At 38.4% G+C, this 9378-nt stretch overlaps 1 protein-coding gene across 2 annotated transcripts in view; it reads left to right on the top strand.

The window, feature by feature from the left end:
- Positions 1 to 3974: 3974 nt before the first annotated feature.
- hmbox1b (homeobox containing 1 b) overlaps positions 3975 to 9378 on the top strand; it is a 44363-nt gene continuing 38959 nt past the window's right edge. For both annotated transcript variants that reach the window (XM_057823018.1, XM_057823017.1), the window contains exon 1: positions 3975 to 4240. The gene's annotated coding sequence lies outside the window, so the exon portion shown is untranslated. The remainder of the gene's footprint in view (positions 4241 to 9378) is intronic.

Below are 9378 nucleotides of genomic sequence, written 5' to 3'. Positions count from 1 at the left end.
AATTAGGTCAAAGGGAAGATATTTAAAAAAAAAACAAAAAAAAAACAGCCATTTACGGTATCTAGAATGTATTTATAGACCAAGTAATACTGTCATTTTTGTTTGTCTATGTTGGAGGATTGAAGGAAATAGTACCATTTCTCCTTAGGCACCGTCTAACTGTTTGCATTATTCTAACACCTAATATAATCAATCAGGTAATAGTATATTTTCTCGTATTTACCGATCGACTGTTTGTATTACTGTAACATACTTAATATAATTAATCAGGGAATAGTATTGTTTCTTGTATTTACTGTTTGACATTTTGTACAGTGGGGCAAATAAGTACAACCACCAATTGTGCAAATTCTCCAACTTGAAAAGGTTAGAGAGGCCTGTAATTGTATCATGGGTAAACCTCAACCATGAGAGACAGAATGTGGAAAAAAAAAACAGAAAATCACATTGTTTGATTTTTAAAGAATTTATTTCCAAATTAAAATGAAAAATAAGTATTTGGTCACCTACAAACAAGCAAGATTTCTGGCTGTCAAAGAGGTCTAACTTCTTCTAACGAGGTCTAACGAGGCTCCACTCGTTACCTGTATTAATGGCACCTGTTTTAACTCATTATCGGTATAAAAGACACCTGTCCACAACCTCAGTTAGTCACACTCCAAACTCCACTATGGCCAAGACCAAAGAGCTGTCGAAGGACACCAGAGACAAAATTGTAGACCTGCAGCAGGCTGGGAAGACTGAATCTGCAATAGGTAATCACCTGTGGGAGCAATTATTAGAAAATGGAACACCTACAAGACCACTGATAATCTCCCTCGATATGGGGCTCCATGCAAGATCTCACCCTGTCGCGTCAAAACGAGAACAAGAACGGTGAGCAAAAATCCCAGAACCACACGGGGGGACCTAGTGAGAATGACCTACAGAGAGCTGGGACCACAGTAACAAAGGCTACTATCAGTAACACAATGCGCCGCCAGGGACTCAAATCCTGCACTGCCAGACGTGTCCCCCTGCTGAAGAAAGTACACGTCCAGGCCCGTCTGCGGTTCGCTAAAGAGCGTTTGGATGATCCAGAAGAGGACTGGGAGAATGTGTTATGGTCAAATGACATTCTGTCTCTCATGGTTGAGGTTTACCCATGTTGACAAATACAGGCCTATCTAGTATTTCAAGTGGGAGAACTTGCACAATTAGTGGTTGACTAAATACTTATTTGCCCCACTGTATTACTCTAACACATCCAATATAAAATAAATAGCACTTATACCATAGTTTAAGGAAAACAAGCACAATATAGGGCATAAGTGATACATGACACCTTCTTATCACGAGAGCCCAACGTGTGCAGCATGCAACTGACTGAGCAAGATTGACGCTGACAAGCCTACGTCTGCACCACCAACTCTTGCAATCAGTTCTCCCGGCCAGTCCAGAACAAATGGCGGGACGCCCTGTCCCAAAACAAGGAACACCGGAGAACGCCTGATATCCAACTGATAAAACGACTGACATGACTTCAAGAGCCCCTCTGATGCTGAGTTGGCAAAATCCACAACCCTCGGTGCCCTGACAACAATAACTCCCTCATCCTCCTGTCCAATCCGCAAACAGACAATAATCTTAAACAACGCCCAAACACACCCTTCTTCTTGCCAACGGCCCGTTCACCAAGAGCCTTCAAAATACTGAATGTTTGACTAAGCATTGTCATTTTTCTTGAGAACCTTTTGTTGACGTGTGATATGGTGACCTTGAAACGAGTCTGCTTCCCCGCCTGAGTCTGTTTCGCCTTGCCGTTTGATTGCTATCGACCTGAATAAATTGTCCACTTATGCTTCGAAGCCTTTCTCCAGCTTTTAAAATGGAGTCAGTGCAAGGGATTAAGACTAGAGGTGGGACTCTTTGGGCACCTAACGATTCAATTACGATTACGATTCAGAGGCTCCGATTCGATTATAAATTGATTATTGATGCACAACAACCCCCCCTAGATATACAGTGGGGCAAATAAGTATTTAGTCAACCACCAATTATGCAAGTTCTCCTACTTGAAAAGATTAGAGAGGCCTGTAATTGTCAACATGGATAAACATCAACCATAAGAGACAGAATGTGGAAAAAAACAGAAAATCACATTGTTTGATTTTTAAAGAATTTATTTCCAAATTAGAGTGGAAAATAAGTATTTGGTCACCTACAAACAAGCAAGATTTCTGGCTGTCAAAGAGGTCTAACTTCTTCTAACGAGGTCTTATGAGGCTCCACTCATTACCTGTATTGATGGCACCTATTTTAACTCATTATCGGAATAAAAGACACCTGTCCACAACCTCAGTCAGTCACACTCCAAACTCAACTATAGCCAAGACCACAGAGCTGTTGAAGGACACCAGAGACAAAATTGTAGACCTGCTGTGGGGCCAATTATTAGAAAATGGAAGACATACAAGACCACTGATAATCTCCCTCGATCTGGGGCTCCATGCAAGATCTCACCCCGTGGCTTCGAAATGATAACAAGAACGGTGAGCAAAAATCCCAGAACCACACGGGGGGACCTAGTGAATGACCTACAGAGAGCTGGGACCATAGTAACAAAGGCTACTATCAGTAACACAACATGGGACAGCATCACAACAAGGGACTCAAATCCTGCACTGCCAAACTGCCAAGTGTTAACAAAAAGCCTAATAAAGTGGTTGCGTAACGTAATCCGTTTCCACCAATGTTTACTATGTGATTGTTAACGTAGCTCTCCCCAGCTGCTCCATCTCTTTCAGTGTATCATACGAGTCGCGTCGATTTCCGTATATGCGCGCAGCCAGAGCTCTGCGTGAAGCCATGGCCCTGCGTGAAGCAAAGCACCCTGGAGTCCCTTCAGTTGGCTGATAGATTGACACGTGATCAGTATGGATAGGTAGTTCTGATTGGTTGTGATGCTCATGTGTGCAACCCCCCCCCCCCCAAAATAAACCTTTTGTTTTATTATGTGTTATAACTGTGTCAAAAGCAGTTATCTTTGCATTTCGGTGATTCACTGAGTTCCGGCAAGAAATTCTAGCCACTTTCACCCCTGGTTAAGACTAAGGTGAACGCGCAGAGTTTGGCCTTTTGGCCGGGATTTTAGATTCCCGCCGGCCCGGGTTGTTGGAGCTGCGCCAGTGCGATTCTTGGAGTCTGGCTAAATGGTCAGATTCCTTCAGGATTTATTGATAATCGGTTAAAACCAGTGGATTGTCCGAAATAATTGAAAAAAAAATCAACAATTTATGATACATACTGATTTTTTTTTTTTACATACATAAAGTGATCATTTTATCTGTACTGGAAATGAAATCGTTTTAATGCAATTCTTTCGCCTAATAAATACGTTTTTTACAACCTTCCAAGGTTGTTGTAGGTTTTTTTTTTTTTAAATGCTGTATTTGCTCTGTGCATTGCCTCTTTACTGATGATCATCAGAAAATGCTAACTGCTTAGGTTTAGAAATCATATTCGTGTATTGTACTTGATTTTGCTGCCCTCTGTTGTTTTCTTAAAGACTGTGCAACCCATCATTGACATTGAGGTGTCAAAAATTCAGAATTCAAAGCCCAATCAGATTTTAAGAGCGCTGATAATACCATCTACAAAGAATTTCTTTAAATTCCCAATGAATAATGCATTCATATGTAAAATTGGAACTTTAGGTTTTGTATTTCAGGTCCTGTGGGGATATGGAATGGTAAGAAATTAAATAAAATACCCCAAAAATATCAACAATGGTAGGTGCAAAAGACAAAATAGTAGAAAGAAAGAACATTTTTATTTATTGTAACAGGAAATATGTATTTATTTAGTATACATGAAATGTACATAATTCAATCGTGTGAGGGAATTCATATACAGTGTTTTCAGTGACAACTGTAGAGCTGGGCCACCAGCAACCCTCCTCCTCTTCCTTTAAGGGATTTGTAGTTTTTACTCTCAATAACTCCGTCGCATGGAGGAGACATTTTTGAAGCGAAAACTACAATTCCCTCAGAGCTCCTCGAAAGTGCTACTTGTCAATATGGCTGTTGTCAGACAGACAAAGCGGAGAGGCGAATAATTCGCCTCTGATTAGAATTCCTTGGAAAAATAGTCGAACGGGGCACTGACATCAAACTGCGGTAATACTGGGCCTCCTTTAAGTCGAGGTGGGCTTTTGGTCGCTTGTTGAAGTTAGATGGTGAAGCGGACAGTTTAAACTGAGGTAAGTCTTGCAGTTTGCCACACAATATACTGTTAAGGTTGTTATATTAATATCAAACCATCGCGAGCAGCAGCCTCCGGTGCGTCTTCCGTCAGCTAGTCATGGTTTAGGCACAGCTAGCATGTAATGCTAACAAACGCATACCGCATAGTTGCGGAAACAATCGATTTGCTTTTTGTTTTAGTTATTTTTTGTACTTGAGGGCCGATACGCTTCTCCCCAATATGATTCGGAATATTCGTTCCAGGTGTGGTGAGTTAAAACTGGCATGTCGGACATTATCCTTCTGCCACAGCAACATTTGCTAACATTAGCTGTTTGGGCAAAAAGGGCGTGAAATCTGCCATCACTTGTTGGCTTGCCCTTCAGTGATTAAACCAAAGACACGTTGACATCACCACTGCGATTCTAATGAAAACCAAAACGGGTGACTTAACTTTCTGGAAACCAGTGCGTACTGAAGTAACTTTAAGGAGGACTGCAACATGTATGTATGCAAAATGCGATGGAGTAATGCAATCACATACTTGATGTATTTTAAGAAGGATAAACATTATCATTGTTAAATATATCCCCTTTTAATTAGACATTTGATGCATAAGTTACAATATTTGATGAAAACCACATTTCTCTAGTGACCTGTTAAAGTAGATCTAAATTAGGGTTGAATGGTATTAGAAAAAACTAACTTTGCTATTTTTTTGTGGGTTTGCGATTTATTGCGATATTAAAACGTAGTTTTCAACAGATAACTTAAATAGGTCTGTTTAGGAAGACTAGTTTACTCCCCATGACTACATTATTTTCATATAATACCATTTTATCCAGGCTAAAGGGGTTAATCTGTGAATGATAGGGCTGTCATAATTATCATGTTAACGGGCGGTAATTATTTTTTTAAATTAATCACCTTAAAATATTTGGCGCAATTATCGCACATGCCCCGCTCAAACAGATTAAAATGACAGCACAGTGTCATGTCCACTTGTTACTTGTGTTTTTTGGTGTTTTGTCACCCTCTGCTGGCGCTTGGGTGCGAATGATTTTATGGGTTTAAGCACCATGAGCATTGTGTAATTATTGACATCAACAATGGCGAGCTACTAGTTTATTTTTTGATTGAAAAGTTTGCAAATTTTATTAAAACGAAAATATTAAGAGGGGTTTTAATATTAAAAAAATTCTATAACTTGTACTAACATTTATCTTTTAAGAACTACAAGTCTTTCTATCCATGGATCGCTTTAACAGAATGTTAATGTTAATGCCATCTTGTTGATTTGTTATAATAAACAAATACAGACCTAATGTACAGTATGTTGAATGTATATATCCGTCTTGTGTCTTATCTTTCCATTCCAACAATAATTTACATAAAAATATGGCACATTTTATAGATGGTTTAAATTGCGATTAATCACGATTAATTAATGTTTAAGCTGTGATTAACTCGATTATAATTTTTAATCGTTTGACAGCCCTAGTGAATGATTGCTGTATATCAGTGTTTTTCGACCTTTTCTGAGTCACGGCACGTTTTTACATTGGAAAAAATCTGACAGCACACCACAAACCAAAAATGTTCCAAAATTACTTTCTGTTCAGTATATTTATTTATAAAATCTCAATATTTATACTTACTCAGTGTGAAACTTGAGCCTGTATGGATGAACACAAGCCGATATCCTGGCAGGAATCTTCGTCAACAGCTCTTAGTCTCTGTTTTTATTTTTTATAGCACTTAGGCTTGAAAAGCTCAGATTTATCAGACAGGGGGACTTTATCAATGTCCTTAACCCCATCAGGGGAAAACATCTCGCTGACAATGGCTTTGAAGGCAGGTAATATTGTCTCAGCCACAGTAAGTGACTTTTTGGATTTAGCAACAAGTTCAGCAACAAGGTAACCGGCTTTGAGGGCTTTGTCCGTTTACCTTTGTAGTTTTTCTCAAAAAAGTTTCTCTGTGTTTTCACAGAGGCGAACAAAATAGTCCATCGACTTGTTTTGAAACGAGGGCAAATGCAACTGCTCGTGTCGTGGTCAAGAACTGCTCAGATTTGTAGCTATCAGCCACCTTGCTGTCCTCAACAATGTGTTGGAATGAAAGACTGGGGGAGGATTGATGGTCATCAGATATGGATAAAATGGAAAGGACACTTTCGTGTATGTCGACACATGATGAGTGTAATCAACTGATTAGACTCTGTACAGTAGATGTGCTGGGATCCGCATTGTCATGGACAGCAAGGTGGGTGATGGCTAGAAATCTGAGTTCTTGAATGCGACACGAGAAATACCTCGCTCATCTCACCTTTATTGTGTCCACTCAGTTAGAAAACTAAATATGTAGACTCTCAAATAGGCATGAGATGAGGTATGAGATTTTGACGGTATGATAACTTTAGGCAAAAATACCGCGGTTTCATGGTATCACGGTATTTCAATTATAGCTCTAAAATGTGTTATTTTTAGATGAATAGGTCAAAAAAATCAGTTCATTGAACAGGATTTTTTTATTTTTTCACAACATATTTGCAGATTGGAACATCAACATGAATATGATGTTAAAATAATAATATAACAAAAAAATCAACTGAAATATTTTAGGTAAAATTGAACTAAATAGAATTTATAGACTAAACCGACAGCCACAGCTCAAGTTGCTAGACAATAGAACAAAAATAATTATTTTCCGTAAAAAAATTAAAGAAAACACTCTCATGCTTTTCTCTTTCGCACAGGACTTCTTTTTTCTTCTTTCTTTCAGAAAGAAAGCTGACCAATACGCGGGGTCTGAAAGGCAAATTGTTTTTGGATTATCTTTAAATAACTGCTACTTTTTGAGCAGAATTCTAGCTTTGTATTGGCTAATGTTCCTATTGTTGAAAGCACTAAGGTGTGTAATAAACAACTAGCACATTTATATTTTGCATTTTGTTTTCTTACTGTACCGAAAATGAACCGAACTGTGACCTCAAAACCGAGGTGCATACCGAACCGAGATTTTTGTGTACCTTTACACCCCTAATGATAATACATTTTTCAACCGATACATATAACCGATAATTTCGTCCTCGTTCCACCCGATAACATAATGTCAAGTTGATAATTCTAATTAAAGATATATTTAAAATTTTAAAGTATACACAAAAGCAAATATTAATGTGCAAAAATTGAATTTATTGCTCTTTTTTTCAACATCCAACAAGTAGTAAATTCCAACATCTAAATAATGACAGACTGCCTGATGTATATATGTATATATACATTAAGCTTGAATGACAGTAGGAGAACACTAACATTGTAATATATATTGCCAAGGCTCCACACTTACTTTTTGAATTGTGATATATATTGCCAAGGCTCCACACTTACTTTTTGAATTAGTTGCACTGGTGCACTTAATTTTTTTCTTAAGGTGCACCAGCACAAAATGTAGGTGCATCCACATTTTTCATTGCATCACCTTTAACACCAAACTTTTGATCACTTTCCATGACATTCATATAATTCATCTGAGTCCACTCAAATTCACTCATGATTTGACGCTGACGCTGCTGACAACGAAGATTGACTAAACGATGATTAACACATTTGTGCCTTTGATCATAGAGCTATAGAGCCTTCACTTTACAGATCAAGGCTACAAACCTGTCAATCATTGTTAATTTTAACTAGCGAACTCCAGTTGCACCGCTGACCCAGAAAAAGCAGCAGAAGGGAGAGTGACAGGCTGTACGAGCATTAGGCAGAAAAAACATAAATATATTTTTTAAAATTAAAGACCAGATACTTTTCACCCAATTCCGATCCTCTGAAACATGGTGTGACCGGCCTGATGTCCCATCTCATAATTGGATCGGGACATCCCTAGTTCGGAAAGAGGCACTTAATACCCACTGTAACTTATTGGGGTCAGTCAGTGATGCTTTTGGCTTGTTTTTAGTCTAAAAACCCTAGGAATCATGTTAAAGTGCGAGGTATCAAGAATGATTCCAAATACCAGGACAATTCAAATCAAAATTTCGTGGCCTCTGCAAGATAATGACCCTAAACATATGGCCAAATCTACATAGAAAATCAAGCTCCTCCCATGGCCATCCCAGTCCCCTGACCCAATGGAAAACCTGCTGAAGTGACTGTAAAGGAGAGGACCCAAGTCACACTGAATATCTTTGTTTAAGATCAGTCTTTCTCTATTCTTTGACTTTGTGAAACATTATAGGAGAAAATTGGATGCTGTTTTGTTGGCAAAAACAATTGTGCAAAATATTAACATCATGGATGCTAGTGATTATGGAACAGATGAGTTTATGAAAATATTTAGAAGCTGAAGACTGCATCTTCAACCAGCAGTACCAGTCATTATGGCGGGCGCTGTAACTCTGTAAATGCTTGAACAGCATAGTTAATAATTGCTCAGTTACCCTTTTGAGGGAAACAAAATGTCTGCTCAAAATAAACTATAGAATATTAATTTCTGTGTTAAATGTTGCTTATATCAGTGTCATTTGCACACTTTTCTTTGTAACTTTGCTTGATAATCATTTACAGCTGTAGTGCACTTTGTAAAGCCCGGATGATAATGCAGCAAACATTTCAATGTTCAGCTACTGTGTAATAACAAACTACCCTTTAGAAGACTGACAATGAATATATGCTGACATAATGTGACTCTTCAATTGCGATGCTAATTTTAGTTCTACATTTGGAAGATTTTTATTGCAGACAAATTAGTATTTACAATACCCATATTATTTTCAAGTTATGTTTTTCACCTCTACGTTTAATGCATCTAACAAAATGAGAGGGACCACCCAGTTTTTCTCAAAATCTTCTATAACTTTGTCCTGAGATCAGTACTATGCATCCTTCCAGCCTAAACCTAATTATCATCCCCATAGTTATAAGGTGTGCTGGCACAAAATGTACTGCAGTCTTGTTCTAGACACATTGATTTTTAGCATAGCAAATTGCTTATGAAAAGCATCGAGCGTGGGAGGCGCGCATATAGAGGAGCTGCTCAAGAATGGCAGTCAGAATGTTAAGATCGAATCAGCTGTCAAGGTGACTCTGGCACTTTGTGTGTTGCTCGCCGGTTCCCAAAAATAGCAGATTTTTTTTTCCATGCCTGGCCC

The sequence above is a fragment of the Corythoichthys intestinalis genome, chromosome 19, assembly GCF_030265065.1.
Source record: "Corythoichthys intestinalis isolate RoL2023-P3 chromosome 19, ASM3026506v1, whole genome shotgun sequence".
NCBI lineage: Eukaryota > Metazoa > Chordata > Actinopteri > Syngnathiformes > Syngnathidae > Corythoichthys > Corythoichthys intestinalis.
This window is presented reverse-complemented; position numbering and strand designations above follow the sequence as displayed.